The sequence below is a fragment of the Amblyomma americanum genome, chromosome 4 (assembly GCF_052857255.1).
Source record: "Amblyomma americanum isolate KBUSLIRL-KWMA chromosome 4, ASM5285725v1, whole genome shotgun sequence".
Lineage (NCBI taxonomy): Eukaryota > Metazoa > Arthropoda > Arachnida > Ixodida > Ixodidae > Amblyomma > Amblyomma americanum.
This window is the reverse complement of record NC_135500.1, coordinates 57,302,002-57,317,630: the sequence shown is the minus strand read 5'-3', so window position 1 is coordinate 57,317,630 and position 15,629 is coordinate 57,302,002. Positions and strand designations below refer to the sequence as shown.

At 50.5% G+C, this 15,629-nt stretch overlaps 1 pseudogene across 1 annotated transcript in view; it reads right to left on the bottom strand.

Annotated features, from left to right (window-relative positions):
• The window catches only part of LOC144130127 (methionine-R-sulfoxide reductase B1-like), a 41,720-nt pseudogene that overhangs the window by 13,902 nt on the left and 12,189 nt on the right, over positions 1 to 15,629 (bottom strand). The window contains exon 3 of the transcript XR_013313980.1: positions 402 to 513. The product of XR_013313980.1 is annotated as a methionine-R-sulfoxide reductase B1-like (transcript). The remainder of the gene's footprint in view (positions 1 to 401; positions 514 to 15,629) is intronic.

Below are 15,629 nucleotides of genomic sequence, written 5' to 3'. Positions count from 1 at the left end.
TTCTCAATTCCACTGGGGTAACACGCTTTGTTCCGGTTTGGGCCTCCTCTCTTGAGGTCTTTCGCTCTCCTCTTGCTTATGCTAGCATGCTGGAAATTGTGAGGGCCAGCACCGGCGAAGCATACCGAACGCAAGGAGCCATGACTAAAATCCCTCCTTTTCTTTATGGCTGTCTCAGCAGCATTCTACAGTGCCCATACTCACGACATTAAATATTTGCTGCACCGTTTCTAGACTGACGCAAATAGGCCATCTGTAAACCCCGTGAACTGGCCGGTGGGGGGGGGGGGGGGGGGGGGGGAGGGAAGTGACTGAAATTTATGGCACTACGGGCGTTGTGGAACAGAAGTACTGCAGCGTGCATTCTATTATTGGCTGCTGTGCACACACTGAACTCTTACTTTTGGGGAAGAACTTGAGGGATTCCGATGTTATTCAGAATCGCGACCTTCCTTTCGGTCCTTCGCCCAAGAACTCGTGGCCTAGACGAATCTCGCACTGGCCACAGTAGACCTGCGCATTTTGTGCAATTTTCTATATTGATTCATAGCACAACTTCAATAATGGCTGTAAAACAAAATCAAGAAACCTGGGGCCTTCCTGACCACATTATTAATTAAGAAAATGAGATTGCATTTAGTTAGTGTGAGTAACAAGGCCACGTGACCTCTTTCAGCCAATCAGAAAATCGCGTGGAGAATTTCAAATTTTGCGGTGCTCTCTGATTGGTCAAGTGGGGCCACGGGACTCAGTGAACTCATCTGGGAATTGAGAAATCAGGGCATTCTTTTACGGAGAAGCCGCAATTTTTTTGTTGATACCACTGAGCAAAAATGTGATCCTCTCGCTAGAAAACTGAGCAGATATTACAGCTGCATGGGTAAGTAAATTGTAGTATTGAAGATGGATAAAAACACTGCTGGAGCAAAAGATATGTTCGGCCACTTTTTAGGTGAATTCAGCAGCTGAGCGATTTCGCATTAAAACCGTAACCAGTGGAGCGTATCTTTCATTAGCGTCTACTTAGCATTACTAGGACCTTGTGACAGAATGAAAGCAACAGTTCTGACGATGCTCTATCAATCATGCATCGCCCCACAGCATTTCTCGGCATAAACCTTCTCTCTGTGTTCCTCTTAACGGCATGTATAGATCCAAAGCTTCGTTACTTGAAAGAGCATGCCAGAAATAAGATATGCAGAAACAACAAATTCACTTCTAGTTCCCTACATAACGGGAAACAGTTGTTTCGTTGTACATCGAAGTCTTCGACATTTCCAACAGGTGACTCCACCACACTTTCTCTCGAGCACAAATAAAACCAACAGCGACCCGCATCATAACACTTGTTCACTTCGAAATGGTGCTGGGCGCAAATGTGATGCAGCGGTTGAACGAATCCGTTACCCAGCTACATTTTGACAAGCGGCCAAGCTTCCGTCATCGCGAAACAGCTATTAAGCAGAATTTTCTGTTGGCACATTCCGGGAGACCTCAGTTTTGCTCGAAGAGAAACCATTACAGTTGCAGTTGTGCCTTCTCAGAATAGGAAACCTCTCTGCTTCTCAAGCATTCCCAGTCGATGCCTTCCAAATTGCAAGTGCACATTTTGAAATTGGCTGTTTTTTTACATGACCAAATTCTCCAAGAAAGACGCCAAGACCCTAAACTGGCCGACTAGATATGATAACACATAAGCTATGACAATTGTCCAATAGCATGTACCGATCAATGTTTACAAACAACTCGATTTTGTTGGCGTGGCAGTACGTAACACTTTATCTTTCTGAAATTATATTCCAGCGGCCCGACATTTGCGGGGATCTTTGAAGACAAGTTGAGCCACACACTGAGAGGGAGTGCGTTTTTCGCAATAAGCTTAGTGGTTTCTTATAGCAGTTCAATAATGATCAATACTTATCAAAGACACGGCATTTAGTTGGGCCGGGATCGGATCTACTCTGCCTGTAACCTACAGCAGCAAGACATGGAATGATTAAGTGCTCGAAGTGCGAGTCTGGCAGCGCAGTCCGGAGCCCAAGGTGATAGCGCTTGGCGTAGCGCAGGCAGCTACATGCACTCGTTGTCAGGAGATATGAATGGCATATTGGAGGAAAGCAGTGGGACAGCAGGTTTTCTTCTCGGTAAACAGCAATTATGCCGGACGCTGGTTAATAATGCACAACGCCGCCTTAACATTATTGTCATCAGCCTGAATACGCCCACTGCTGGACAAACGCCTATCCCATGTATGCTGCGCCAGCTGCCGCTACCCTACCCCACAAACTTGTTCATCTCATTCGCACACCTAACTGTCTGCCTCCCCCTGCTAAGCTTGTCTTCTCTTGGTATCCACTTCGTCACCCTTAAGGACCAGCGGTTATCTTGCCTTCGCATTACATGCCCTGCAAAAGCCCATATCTTCCTCTTGATTTCGACTAGGATGTCATTAACTTGCATTTCTTTTTTCACCCACTCTGCCCTTTTTCTTTATCTTAACGTTACACCTGCCATTTTTCCTTCCATAGCTCGCTGCGTTATCCTCAATTTAAGCTTAACCATTTTCGTTAGCCTCCACGTTCCTGCATAATAAGTGAGTAGGTGTAAGACAGCTGTTAAATACTTTTCCCTTCTGAGGTATTGGTAAAATGCCACTCCTGATATGAAAAAAACCCTTCCATATGCGTTTCATGCCACTCTTATTCTTCTAGTTATTTCACTCTCGTGATCCGGATCTGCGGTCACTACCTGCCCTAACTAGACGTTTTCCCTTACCACTTCCAGCACCTCGCTATCAATTGTAGAGTGTTGTTCCCTTCCGAGAGTGTTGAACAGTACTTCGGCTTTTCGCATATTAATTTTAAATGCCCGATTCAGCAGCCCGTGTACATTTGATCGTGGTTTGCAAGTCATCCTCGAGTAACTTAGCAAAACAATGTCATCAGCTATTTCTCTATTCACTCATATCACCAACTGCTCCGAATGAAGACCTCTGAATACCTCCTCTAGACAGGCTGCGAATAGCATCGGCGAGATCATGTCTCCCTGCCTGTCACTCTTCCTTATTAGAATTTTCTTGCTGATTTTATGGAGGACTATTGTGGCTGTACAGCGGTTATAGATATATTCCAGTATTTTCACATAAGACTCTTCTACACCCTGGTTCCGCAATGCCTGCAGGACTGCTGAGGTTTCGACTGAGTCAAATGCTTTCTCTTATGGTGTCTTCGGCTGAGCCGCACTGCCTCCGTGCCGGTGCTCAGGAAGTGACGTCAAATACTACACGAGTGGCACGTCCACTTGCACCTCAGCCGAACGTGCAAAACATTGTCAGAGTGCCGTTGCTCTTTCTGCCCTCTGTTCACCGTGGCCTCTGAGACTCTCACAGATCTCAGAGGCCATTTTTATGAGCGGCCGACGCCAACGACTGCAGTCAGCAATTTGTACAGTTAGCAACAACCTCTTCAGTAACAGCGCGCAGGACCGGCGTTCATAGCGACGGTGGGCTATGCGGGAACCACGACCATGCTCATGAAATACTGCGACTGTGCTTGTGCAGGTTTGTCAGACACACCACGGCTTTATGCTTGCTGGTGTTGACGCATACGCTTTAGAGCAGCTAGAGTGACTTCCGAAAATATCTGCTGACGATTCTCAATCCAATCTCAGCTCCCCACATTGTCACTGTATTGATATATCTTTTAACCTATGCTCACGTTGACAAAAAGTATGATGTCATAAAGTGCAGGCGTGCCAGATGAACCGCATTTGCCGTTCTCCGCACTAAATATATTGACGAACCTTTAATTTTTTTCAAACGGTCAAGGCACAGCGCTCGCCGGCCGGTGGCTGCATGATTGCAGCGCGAATACATGCATTGCAGCCGCTACAATATTCAACATTTCTTTAAAATATGCCCACTTGTGATGCTTCGCGTTTCCGCTTCGTCGATGCTTCCTATCGGCCACTGTGTAGTGATATTGTCTGCGCCAACAGCATCGTCCGCCCGCGACGTCTGCTAGCGCGAGCTGCACGACGGGATTGCACCGCGCTCCACCGTCGGTCTCCACGGTGGCGCGGTGGCGCGCACTCGTGTCGTGCTCGTCCCAGCCGAACGTAAGGCACTGCACGAGTGGCATCCAGCCAAATGTGGAGCACCGCACGAGTGCGTGGAAAACTCCACGAGTGCCGTCAGCCGAAGACACCATTAATCTCTGAAGACTATACCTATATAGGTTTTGGTTAAATTCTGCGCATTTTTCTGTCACCTGATTGACTGTGTGAATGTAGTCTATATTCCAGTATCTGTTACGAAAGCCTGATCGTTTGGTTTATTGAAGTCTATGGTTGTCTTGATTCTATTTGTGATTACCTTAGTAAATACCTTGTAGGAACCGGACAGTACGCTGATCGGTCTGTAATTTTCAACTCCTTGACGTCTCCTTTCTTATGAAATAACATTATGTTAGCGTTCTTCCAAGCATCCGATACGCTCGGGGTCGTAAGGCATTGCGGACAGAGGGTGGCTACTTTTTCTAGCACAATATCTGTTGTTAGTTGATCCTCACCAGCTGATTTCTCTCTTTGCATTGCTCCTAAGGCTCTCTTTACCTCATCTTTTGTTATTGCCGCGATGTCTCCTTGCTTTGCGCTACTGCCTCTCTTATTATTAAGGCCCTGATTACATTAGCAGCTCTATAGATTTGTGTAGAACTCTTCGGCTACTTTAACAATCTTATCCATAATACTAATGACATTGCCATGTTTGTCTATTAGCGCATACATCTGATTTTTACTTATATTTAGCTTCCTCTTCACCCCTGTTAGGCTGCCTCTTTTATTTACAGCATGCTCGATTGTCTTCGTATTAAACTTCCTTTTGTCGCTAACCTTGCGCTTACTGATTAACTTTGGTAGTCCTGCCAGTTGTATTTTTTTCTGTGGGGTTAGCGGCTTTGACGGTTTGGTTTTAATCATATCTTTCGTTTCCTGTGAGAGCTTGCCGGTATCCTGTTTAAACATCTTACGGCCTGCTTCTACTGCGCTGTCTTGATGATGAAGATGAATTTTTATGGTGCAAGGGCAGCTTTGGCTAAAGAGCGCCATGGCACAAGGTAGTTTTTCATTTCACAAGGTAAGGTCAAAGACCCATTTCCCAAGCATTTTCACCCTAACAAGCCTAGCACCAGGCAGGGGAAAGCTTGTGCCCATTGTATCACTGGTGGGTACCCGGCGGCAATGGGGATCGAACCCCGCACCTCCCGCTTACGAGGCAGATGCTCAAACCGCTAGGCCGCCGCTGGGCCTCTACTGCGCACTCTGTAATGATAGTTGCGAGATCATCGTTCACTGCTTGAACATTAAGGTCGTGGTCCTCACTTAGAGATGAACTTCAGTTCTGCAGCGAAATCCTGAATTCCTCTAATTTCCCCCTTACCGATAGCTCGTTAATGGACTTCCTCTTCACTTGGTTCCTCCGTTCCCTCTTCAAGTCTAAGCTAATTCGAGACCTTACCATTCTGTGGTCGCTACAGCGCACCTTTCCGAGGACCTCCACGTCCTGCACGAGGCCAGGGTGAGCGCATAGTATATTTCATTTCTACTTAACCACTGGGGCTCTCCCACGTGCACTTCCTGTTCTCTCGTCTGCCGAAGAAGGTATTCATGGTGCCTAAATTATTTGTGTGTGCGGACTCTACTAATAACTCGCGCCTGCTATTCCTAGAGCCTATGCCATAGTCGCCCACCGCCTGGTCTACAGCCTGCTTCTTGCCCACCTTCGCATTGAAGTCGCCATCCATACAGTGTACTCTGTTTTTACTTTCCTCATTGCCGATTACACGTCTTCATAGACGCTTTCGACGATTTGGTCATCAGGCTGAATGTGGGCGCGTAGGCCTGTACCACCTTCATTTTGTATCTCTTTTTAAGCTTAATTTCGATAGCGATAGAATTTCTCTATATTGCCAGCTATATCCTGATTGATGAATAATCCCACACGTAGTTCTCCTCTGTCCGCTAATCTACGACAGAAGAGTACGTGCACGCATTTTAACATTGTTTAGGCCTCACCTCCCCTCCTAACCTCACTGAGGCCTATGACATCCTAATTAATACCGGCTAGTTCCTCGAACAGCCCTGCCAGACTAGTCTCACTGGATAAGGTTCTAGCGTTAAACGTCTCTGGGTTCAGACTCCAATGGCCGCCTGTCCAAAGACGGTGATTCTTAGCACCCTCCGCGGCGTCGCAGCTCTGACCACCACCTCGGTCAGTTGCTCCGCAGCCGATGGGGACTGAGGGCAGAGGGTTAATAGGTGTATAAATATAAACAGGTAGCGGCCAAGTACTACACCAGGGTGGCCATATCCTGCTCTGGTGAGTGAGTGCGTTGCCGGTTCTGGTCGCCGAGATCAGGTCGCACCCCAGGCCAAGTTATGCAAATCCATCGACGCGCGGATTTTTTTTATCCGTTGGAGGATTTCGCGGCACCGAGATTTTAACTCCGGTCCTATTGCAAGCGAGACGGAGCCGATAGCCTTCCAATCTTACCAAGAAAGAAACGTCTGGAAGCGTCCTTTTTTATCAGTCACCCCTGTCCTGTCCACACCGCCGCGTACACGACAGGACGACGCCGTTAAAATGCACGGCTGTGGGCTGCCGCGACAAAGGAGCAATGCATGCAATTTTCCGCTCCATGCGCCCTAGGCGCGGTTCTGATTTTTAGCGTCCAATCTCGGTACTGGGTGATTGAAATGGGTGATTGCAACGCATTTTCGTCTGATCTTTTTTTTTATTTTCAAAGTGGAATAAATTTTGTTTGCATGCTCCGATTTCAGTAATTGTTTTTGCACTGGTCCCTGGAGAACATGCTGTACCTATTTAGGGATATTAATCGGTACTGATAAAAGCATCGCGGTTCTTCTTTAAGAAGTTCGCGGGCCTAGGGTGACCGCGGCTGGCGCGGGACAGGGTTCATTGGAGATATATGGGAGAGGCCTTTGATCTGCAGTGGGCGTAGTCAAGCTTATGAGGATGATGATGATGACTTAGTGTCTGCTAATTATCACTTAGGCCTTGTTGACTATCGCCAAATAACTGGCTATTATTTATTGACAACTCTTAACTATATTTGACTATTGGCAGTCCCTGTGACTTCATTAAGTTCTGTGCCGCCAGTTTTCGTGACCACACCAGTTTCGCGGCTGAACCGGGCTTCTATTGAATTCGCATTAATAAAGGTATCTTCTGGTCGGACAAACGCAAACATTCCCGCAAATAATCGATTTGTACTAAGAACAAAATTGTAATCCAGTTGTTCTCATTGCCCTTTGATATTCTGGGGCACGAAGAGCGTTTCCGGCCATGCAAAGAGCTTAAAAGCTGAAAGAAAAAGGTGTCTAGCCAGCTCCAAAATCACCTTCTAAGGCTTAGGAAAGCTAACATCCAGATCATTAGTTTTGACATGTATTGCGGAATTTAACGCCACCAAAGCAACCCTGGATATGAGGGACGCGTAGTGGAGGGCTCGGATAATTTCGACCACCTGGGGTTCTTTAACGTGCACTGACATCCCACAGTACACAGGCCTCTAGCATTTCGTCTCCATCGACATGCGCACGCCGCTGCCGGAATCGAACCCACGTCTTTCGGGTCAGCAGCCGAGCGCCAAATCCACTGAGCCACCGCGGCGACTTTGAGTTTGGACATGTTGAAAGCCAACACAAACTACATACCTGTGCAACTCTGTGAACTGGATGTTGCTAATTATTGAGCGACAGAGACTTATTCCCCTACAAATTATCGGAGCGCGACTAGGATGAAGCGAACAGGCCGGGCACCAGGAATCAACTGTCTTTATTCTACACCGCACGTGGCCCCACGTAGCCAGCTCGAGCACATGTGGTGATAGCGCGCTACAAGCCCCCCCCCCCCCCCCCCCCCCCCTCCGCGGACACGAAGGGGAATGGCAGTCAACAGCGCCGGCATCCATGAGACATGCTTGCTGGCTGCGCGTACTTCGTCAGTGGAAGCACTGGATCTTGAGATTTCGTGTTGGCGCGTTGAAAGAAAAACATGCGCTATGTAGGCGGGTATCACGCGGTCGATGGCAACGATTTCTTCTCGTCTATAAACGGACAGCTTCAGAGTTTTCTCACCCCGCTGCAGGACGGGATAAGGGCCACCGTAGGGAGGGGTGAGCGAAGGCTTGATGACGTCTCGGCATACAAAGACTTGTGCGGACGTGGCGAGGTCTTTGCTTACGACGACTTTGGGAGTCGATGGACGTGTGGGGACAGGTTGCAGGCGGCTGAAGAGCAGGCGTAGTTGTACAACGTATGCAGGTGGAGATATGCCCTCGTTGCGGGCCGAAACGGAGAACTCGCCTGGCAAATGGACGGTAGTACCGTAGACCATTTCCGCCGCCGTGCACCGCAGATCTTCTTTAAAGGCTGATCGAAGGCCGAGAAGCAAGAGAATCGGGCCAAGAGGTGCGAGCTTCGCGTGCAACAAGGGCAGCCTTCAGCTGTTGGTGTAAGCGTTACATCATGCCGTTCGCGGAGGGATGATACGCTGTTGTGTGAACATGGCGCACGCCAAGCAGAGATGTCAGGGCGCGAAACAAGGCGCACTGAAACTGGCGGCCACGATCCGTCATCACTACAATGGGGCAGCCGTAACAGGAAATCCATCCACTGACAAAAATTGACGCCACTGTATAGACACCGTGATATCGGGCAGCGGAAAGGTTTCGGGCCACCGTGTGTAGCGGTCAACACACGTAAAGACGTAGTGAAAACCTCGTGATGGAGGAAGAGGGCCAACGATGTCGACGTGGACATGGTCTAAACGACAGTCGGGGGGTGCCGGAAAGGGTGCTGAGGTGACCGCGTGTGGTGCGTTGTTTTTGCACGCTGACATTGCAGGCACTCACAAGCCCAGCGGCGGACATCTCGTTTGACGTTTGGCCAGACGAACCTAGACGTCACGAGCCGCTGTGTAGCACGAATGTCGGTATGGCTTGCGTAGTGCAGCTCTTCGAAGACTTGGCGGCGGCGGAACGAGGTGGGTACAAAAGGCCGTGGAGAACCACTGGAAACGTCCCACACGATGGTGTCTGAGCAAAACGGCAGGGGCACTGGCGACAAGGTCAGAGAACCGGGGTTGGCTTGGAGGGCTTGAAGCTCACTGCCTAACGCCTGTGCGGCAGCCAGCGCTGCGAAGTCAAGCGCGCCTGATGCAAGAGCAGCGACGCAGAAGGGCGCATCGGCGGCACGGTTCACGGGTACTTCGATGTGTCTTATATCTACTCTAAATTCAGAAATAAAACTCAAGGCGCCGTATCTCTCGTGCAGTGTATGACCTTTGGTTCACACGAAAAGCAAAAGTTAAGGGCTTGTGGTCCATGAGCACATAAAAAACGGCTGCTTCCAAAATGTGACGGAAGTTTCGAATGGCGAGATAGCTAGCCGAAAGTACTGTAGCGCCTCTATGTGGGCTTGAGCCTCTGGGAGAAGAAACCCAGCGGGCACCAGCAGTCTTCCTGAAGCTGTTGCAGCACGGCACCTACAGCTGCACAAGAGGCGTCGGTGATGAGACGCAACGGGGCGTAGGCCAGCGGGTGCATGAGCAGAATAGCATCGGTTAGGGTGTTCTTGGCGGCTTGGAAGGCGGGTTCGGCAGCTGACGTCCACTCGAGAGGAGTGTGAGGACCATGCGGTGACTTTAAGAGATCAGTGAGGGGCAGGGTAATGCGGGCAATGCCGGGCAAGAAACGTCGGTGGAAGTTCAGGAGGCCGAGGAACTCGTGAAGCCTGCGAAGCGACTTTGGGCGAGGAAAGTCGCGGATGGCGCGCACCTTACTCTCCAAAGAGCGAATTACCTGCGCTGTGACGTGATGGCCAAGGAACTGGATGGCGTCGACTTCAAAAACGCTTTTGGCCGGATTGATGACTAGACCGTGCGCTTCGAGGCGTGAAAAGAGTAGGCACAGTTGTTCAGCGTGTTCTTCTGAAGAAGAACTGGCAACCAGCAGATCATCGAGATACGCGAACACAAAACGCCGGCCACGAGTGACCTCGTTGATGAAGCGCTAGAATGTCTGAGCAGCGTTTCGCAGGCCAAAGGGCATACGGACGTACTCGAAGAGGCCAAACGGTGTTACAATGGCAGTCTTAGGGATGTCTGCACGCTCCAGCGGAACCTGATGGTAGGCCTTCACCAGGTCAATCTTGGAAAATATGGTCATGCCATGCAGGTCGGCCGAAAAGTCGTGAATATGAGGGAGAGGATATCGATCCGGGAAAGTTTGGGCGTTGAGGGCACGATAGTCGTCGCAGGGGTGCCAATCGCCGGGGTCACGTTTCGGCAGCATATGCAGCGGCGAAGACCAACTGTTGGACGACGACCGAATGATGCCCATTTGCAGCATATGGCCGAATTCGCACCGAACAATGACGAGGTGGCCGCCAGCAAGGCTTCGCGGTCAGCAGAACGTTGGTGGGCTCGTGACGGTGTGACGGACGGGAAGCTCAAGGTTGCTGGGCCGCGTGATGTCAGGAAAATCGGCCAGAATCGCAGCAAAGGCGGACGACGGCATCTGCAGAGTGGCTTGGAAGATGGGGGTGGCCACCGGAGCGGGGGAACCGTTCACAGACAAGTGAGTCGTGTGGTCCACCAGTCGACGAGATCGAACGTCGACAGCCAGGCAAAAAGTGGCGAGAAAGTCAGCTCCTAGGATGGCAAACTACATGTCCGCGATAATGATAATCCACCGGAATGTGCGGCGTAAGCTCAAATCGAGGGTGACTGAGCGCTGTCCGTAGGTAGCCATCTGGGAGGTGCTGACAACCTGCAAAGGCGCTCCTTGAACACCGCGTTGTCGATCGAGGCGGGAGGCAGACGCGACGCTAACCTGTGCACCGGGGTTTACAAGGAAGCGGCATCCCGAGATCCTGTCCGTGACGTATAGTAGGTGGCTGGATGCAGAGCCAGAGTCACGGGCCGTCATCAGTGACTCGCCGGCGCGTTTCCCGACCATAGGCAAGGCTGCGGGCACTAGCGGGCAGCGGCGCCGAACTAGCTGTGGTACCAGCAGAACCCGTCACGGGCAGGGCTCGATCGATGACTGGAACTGGAACGATGGCGCAACCGCTGGTGAGAGGAACACTGGTAGCAACGAGGAATCGACGCTCGCAGTGCAGCAACGGTGCTCGCGAGGCGATCGATTGTAGCCTCGAGGCTTCACTGTCGGTCGACGAGAATGGACGACGCGGCGGAAGGAATTGCAGCCACAGAACGCGGGCCAGAGTAGTCCGAGACACGGTCAGCCAACTCCACGAGCTTATCTTAGCTGACATCACCTGCGGCAGCCAGGACGACCGCGAGGTTCTGAGGCAGGCGCCGAAGGAACAGCTCGCGGAGTAGCGGGCTGTTGACGTCCTGTGGGCGGTCGCTGAGCAGCTGTCGCATGCGATGGAGGAGCTGAGATGGTCGACGGTCGCCAAGGTACTCAGTGCTGAGCAATTGCAGCAGGCGGCTGCGCTCCGAGATGCTCTTCCGGATCAGGACCGTAGCCTTGAAACGATCATATGTGGAGGAAGGGTCGGGCGTCTTCAAAACACCGTCAAGCTCGTCCATTACCTCGGGGGAGTGAGTCGACACGACGTGGAGATACTTCACGCGCTGTGAAGCGATGCGCCGAAGGTCGAACACAGCCTTCATTTCCGCGAACCATATGGCAGGATTCCGAGGACAAAATGACGGCAGCTGAAAGTGGACGCTTGCGATGTCCTCCGCAGCCGGTGTTGAGCCGGGACCGGCCGGGGGCCTGGTAGCCGCAACCGTGGTGGCGTTATCCGCGTCCATCACGTCCGGGCTCCCCAAACTGTAGAGGGACAGAGACTTAGTCCCCTACAAATTAACGAAACGCGACGCGGACGAAGTGAACAGGCCGGGAACCAGGAATCAACTGTCTTTATTCTACTCCACACGTGGCCCCACGTAGCCAGCGCGAGCGCATGTCACGAGCCGAGGCGGCGCAGCACTGCTGCTGGTGATAGTGTCGCTACACTAATATTTTATTAACTATTATGTGCAAGCACTCTCAAAAGCAAATGGATTGCATAACATTAGCGAAAAAATTTCATTCTAATGTAGTTTACTTTCGCCAGTTATACGCACACTTAATGCGATTGCGCGAATTACACTTTGCGCGAATAAGTCTCGACCATTATGTTTTGGATTAACAGAAATTAACTATTTTCTATACAGTCGCCTTCTATTCACTTTTCACGGCCGTCGTACATTGTTCAATACCCTCGTTCAGTGTTTCCAACTTAAGAGCTTTAAAGCAAAATGTTGTTGCTGAGCTGACATGGCAGTGCTTAGGATGCAGCACAGGGTCCTTTTCAGCCTCTTATTCCGCCCTGCCACTACAGCTCATAATTTAGTTATTGTTTTAGTGAAAACCGTGTCCTGCAGGGAATGGTGTGTTCCCGAGTGAGAAAATATGTTTATCCTCATGTGAGAAAGTTACTCTTTCCATCTCTTGGACATTCTCTCTCCTCTTGAATTTCCTTGCATAGTGAAAATTAAACTCGGTCACATTTTTCTGGCGCTGAAGTGGTAGCTACAAATGCCGCCAATTTGTAGCCTCATTCCTGCATGTACCTCGTATTTCGTCTAATCTGCTGTTCAAGAACACAACATTACACCACACGTTCGTCATTGTTCACAGTGTATTCCCAATGTTTTCCTTTCCACTAGTGGGACATAACCGTCAGTAGCCCTACGATCACATGTCTGAAGTCCCATATAGTACTCCATAATTTCAGGTCAGTAGTGAATCAGATCAACGTGCTAATAAGAGTTTGCAACTAGGGATCCTTCGTGGCTAACTGGACCGTGTAACTTGTGCAGCTTGAATAACCAGCGCTGCTTCGATTGTAGCGAATGCGTTGCCCGCGATGGTGAAAAAAATGGCGGTGGTTTCGCTCTGGTTAGACCTGGAGTGACACGATAGCTACAGCTGGCCGAGTGAAACTTGCTCAGTGAATTGCAAAGTCAGTCTTTCGCCGCTGCGTTTCGTTGGGCGTACTTTCTTCATCTCAGACCCACTTAACACGGCGCGTGCGCACAGCTGCGGCAGCTCGGTTTCGTCGGCGCGGCGCGGCGCCGGCAACAGCAGCTGCTCCGCACCACGTGGCTGGTCACGTGACCAACCAAGTGATCAGCCAACGGCGTACCCACCGCCGCGGCGCCACCAAGATGAAGGCTCGAAATGCTACCGTAATGTAGCTATCGTTACGATATGGCTAAACATGCAACATTACATCGCGCGAACAGCTATGGTACAGGTACAGGGTACATGGTACCATGGTACAGAAATATGTCTAATACTCGGCGGAAGCTTGTGTTTCATAGAGTTACTGTACAGTACCTAGAGTTGTGCGTAGGCGGGCCATATTGCTCCCCCAAGCATCCATACTACGAGGGAACGCCGCAAGTAACGCATGCAAGAGGCAGACTTGGTGCAGTGGCAAGTGCAGGCTCAATCCGCATGATTCTGTCTGCCGTACATGCTTCATTCTAGGCAGATTACTGTTGCATTGAATGACACAGCTTGCTAGAAATGCTCGACTGCACCAAGACCTATCTCAATAAGTGACGAACAAAATACTCTCCATGTTATGGATAAATAGCGCCATCACTTGTAAACGCCCCAAATCACACGCAAAAAACATCGTTTTTGTTGGGTTGAGGAAAAACGAGAGCGTTGAGACGCCAACCGAACAGTTCTATTCCAGCCCAGCGAATGCCGGCACGAGCGCGAGACACGCGCCAGCCGCCCGTGGGCCGCCGCCCGCAGTCAAGCCAAGCCACGCAGACGCCTAGCCGCTGCATGTGGCTACTGCCTACATCATCTCCCCCGACAAAAAAGCAACCTCTTGGGAGGAATGACGCAACATCCAAACGTCCGCACTTGGTGTGCCGGTGGGAGGCGTCAGCGCAGGTTGTTTTAGAATCTTCTAGCGAAACTGACATCCCAGGGGGAGATTTCTCGTAGGAGACGTCAGCACAGGTTGTTTGGGAATCTTCCTGAGAAACTGAAGTCCCAGGGAGAGATTCGTTGTATACGTCGTCTTGGTGGTCCCTCTCCTCTTTCGCGGGCTTGAGAAAAGGGATAAGATGGCTTCGATTTCGCCGTATAGTGCCGTTCCCAGTGTCAACTATACATGACCTAGCCTCGCTTGCGGGCGACACCACGTTGCCTTTTCGCTTTAAGTCTGTCATCCAGCCTTCATCTCCTTCCAGAAGGGTCGGAAGTTACCGATGTCGTCTATCGTAATCTCTTCGCTGCTGTTCGCGGTATTGGGTTTCAATTAATTCCGAAGTTTAGTGGCGTCTGGCAAACGGGGAGCAAGCCTTCCGGGAGTCAGAGGAATCTTGGTCTGCAACCGCCTCCCCATCAATTGTTCAGAGGGGGTGTATCCATTTTTCAATGGAGTTGACCTGTAGGACAAGAGGGTCAGGTACGGGTCTTGGGTCTTCATTGAAGTTTTGATGATTTTTACCGCAGCCTCAGCGAGTCCGTTGCCCTGAGGGTATTGTCGGCTTGATGTGACGTGTTTGAACCCCTATTATTGAGCAAACTTTGCGAAGTCGGAGGACGAGAACTGCCGACCATTATCGGAGGCTACCACCTCTGGAATGCCGTGCCGGGCGAAAATTGATTTGCAGTGATTGATCACTCTACTAGATGACAGCTTCTCTACACGAGTCAGTTCCGGATATCTGGAGTAATAATCAGTCGCGATTAACCACCAGTGGCTGTTGAAGAAAAACAGGCCCATTATCGGAGGCTACCACCTCTGGAATGCTGTGCCGGGCGAAAATTGATTTGCAGTGATTGATCACTCTACTAGATGACAGCTTCTCTACACGAGTCAGTTTCGGATATCTGGAGTAATAATCAGTCGCGATTAACCACCAGTGGCTGTTGAAGAAAAACGGGTCCATTGCAACTCTCTCCCATAGTCTTGAAGAAAACTCGGTGCTTCGAAGGGACATTTTTCGGTTGCTGGACGTCTTGACACATTTCACATTCCGGACAGTGTTTTTTCGTGGTTGCGATGTCTTTGGCCACTGTAGGTCACCAAACGGTGTCCTTGGCGCGAGCTTGCGTCTTCGTAATGCCGATGTGGTCTTCGTGCAGAAGACGCAGAATTTCGTTCCTGCACGTGAGTGGGACAACCACCCGGGCTGCGTAGAGTAGCAGATCGTCCTCCACGGTGAGTTGGCCACGATTCTCGTAGAGAGGCCTGACCTCAAGGGGCAAATCCTGTCTGTAAGGCTAGATTTTCTTGTGGAGTTCTCGGTGATACAAGCACACGTGATCTGATTTTTGGGACTCTTTCAGCCACTCAAGGCAGTGCTGCTTAATGCGGAGATTTGTCCTCACACAGCGGACGAAAGCTTCTATGTCGCCCTCTAGCTCGGTGTCACCGGTCTGTTGAACCGGCGCTTTGGAAAGCGTGTCAGCGGCGAGGAAATATTTACCAGGGACGCACGCCGCCTCGTACTGGCCCCACATCATCCTCATTTCGAGCCTCTGTAGTCCAGGTGTAAG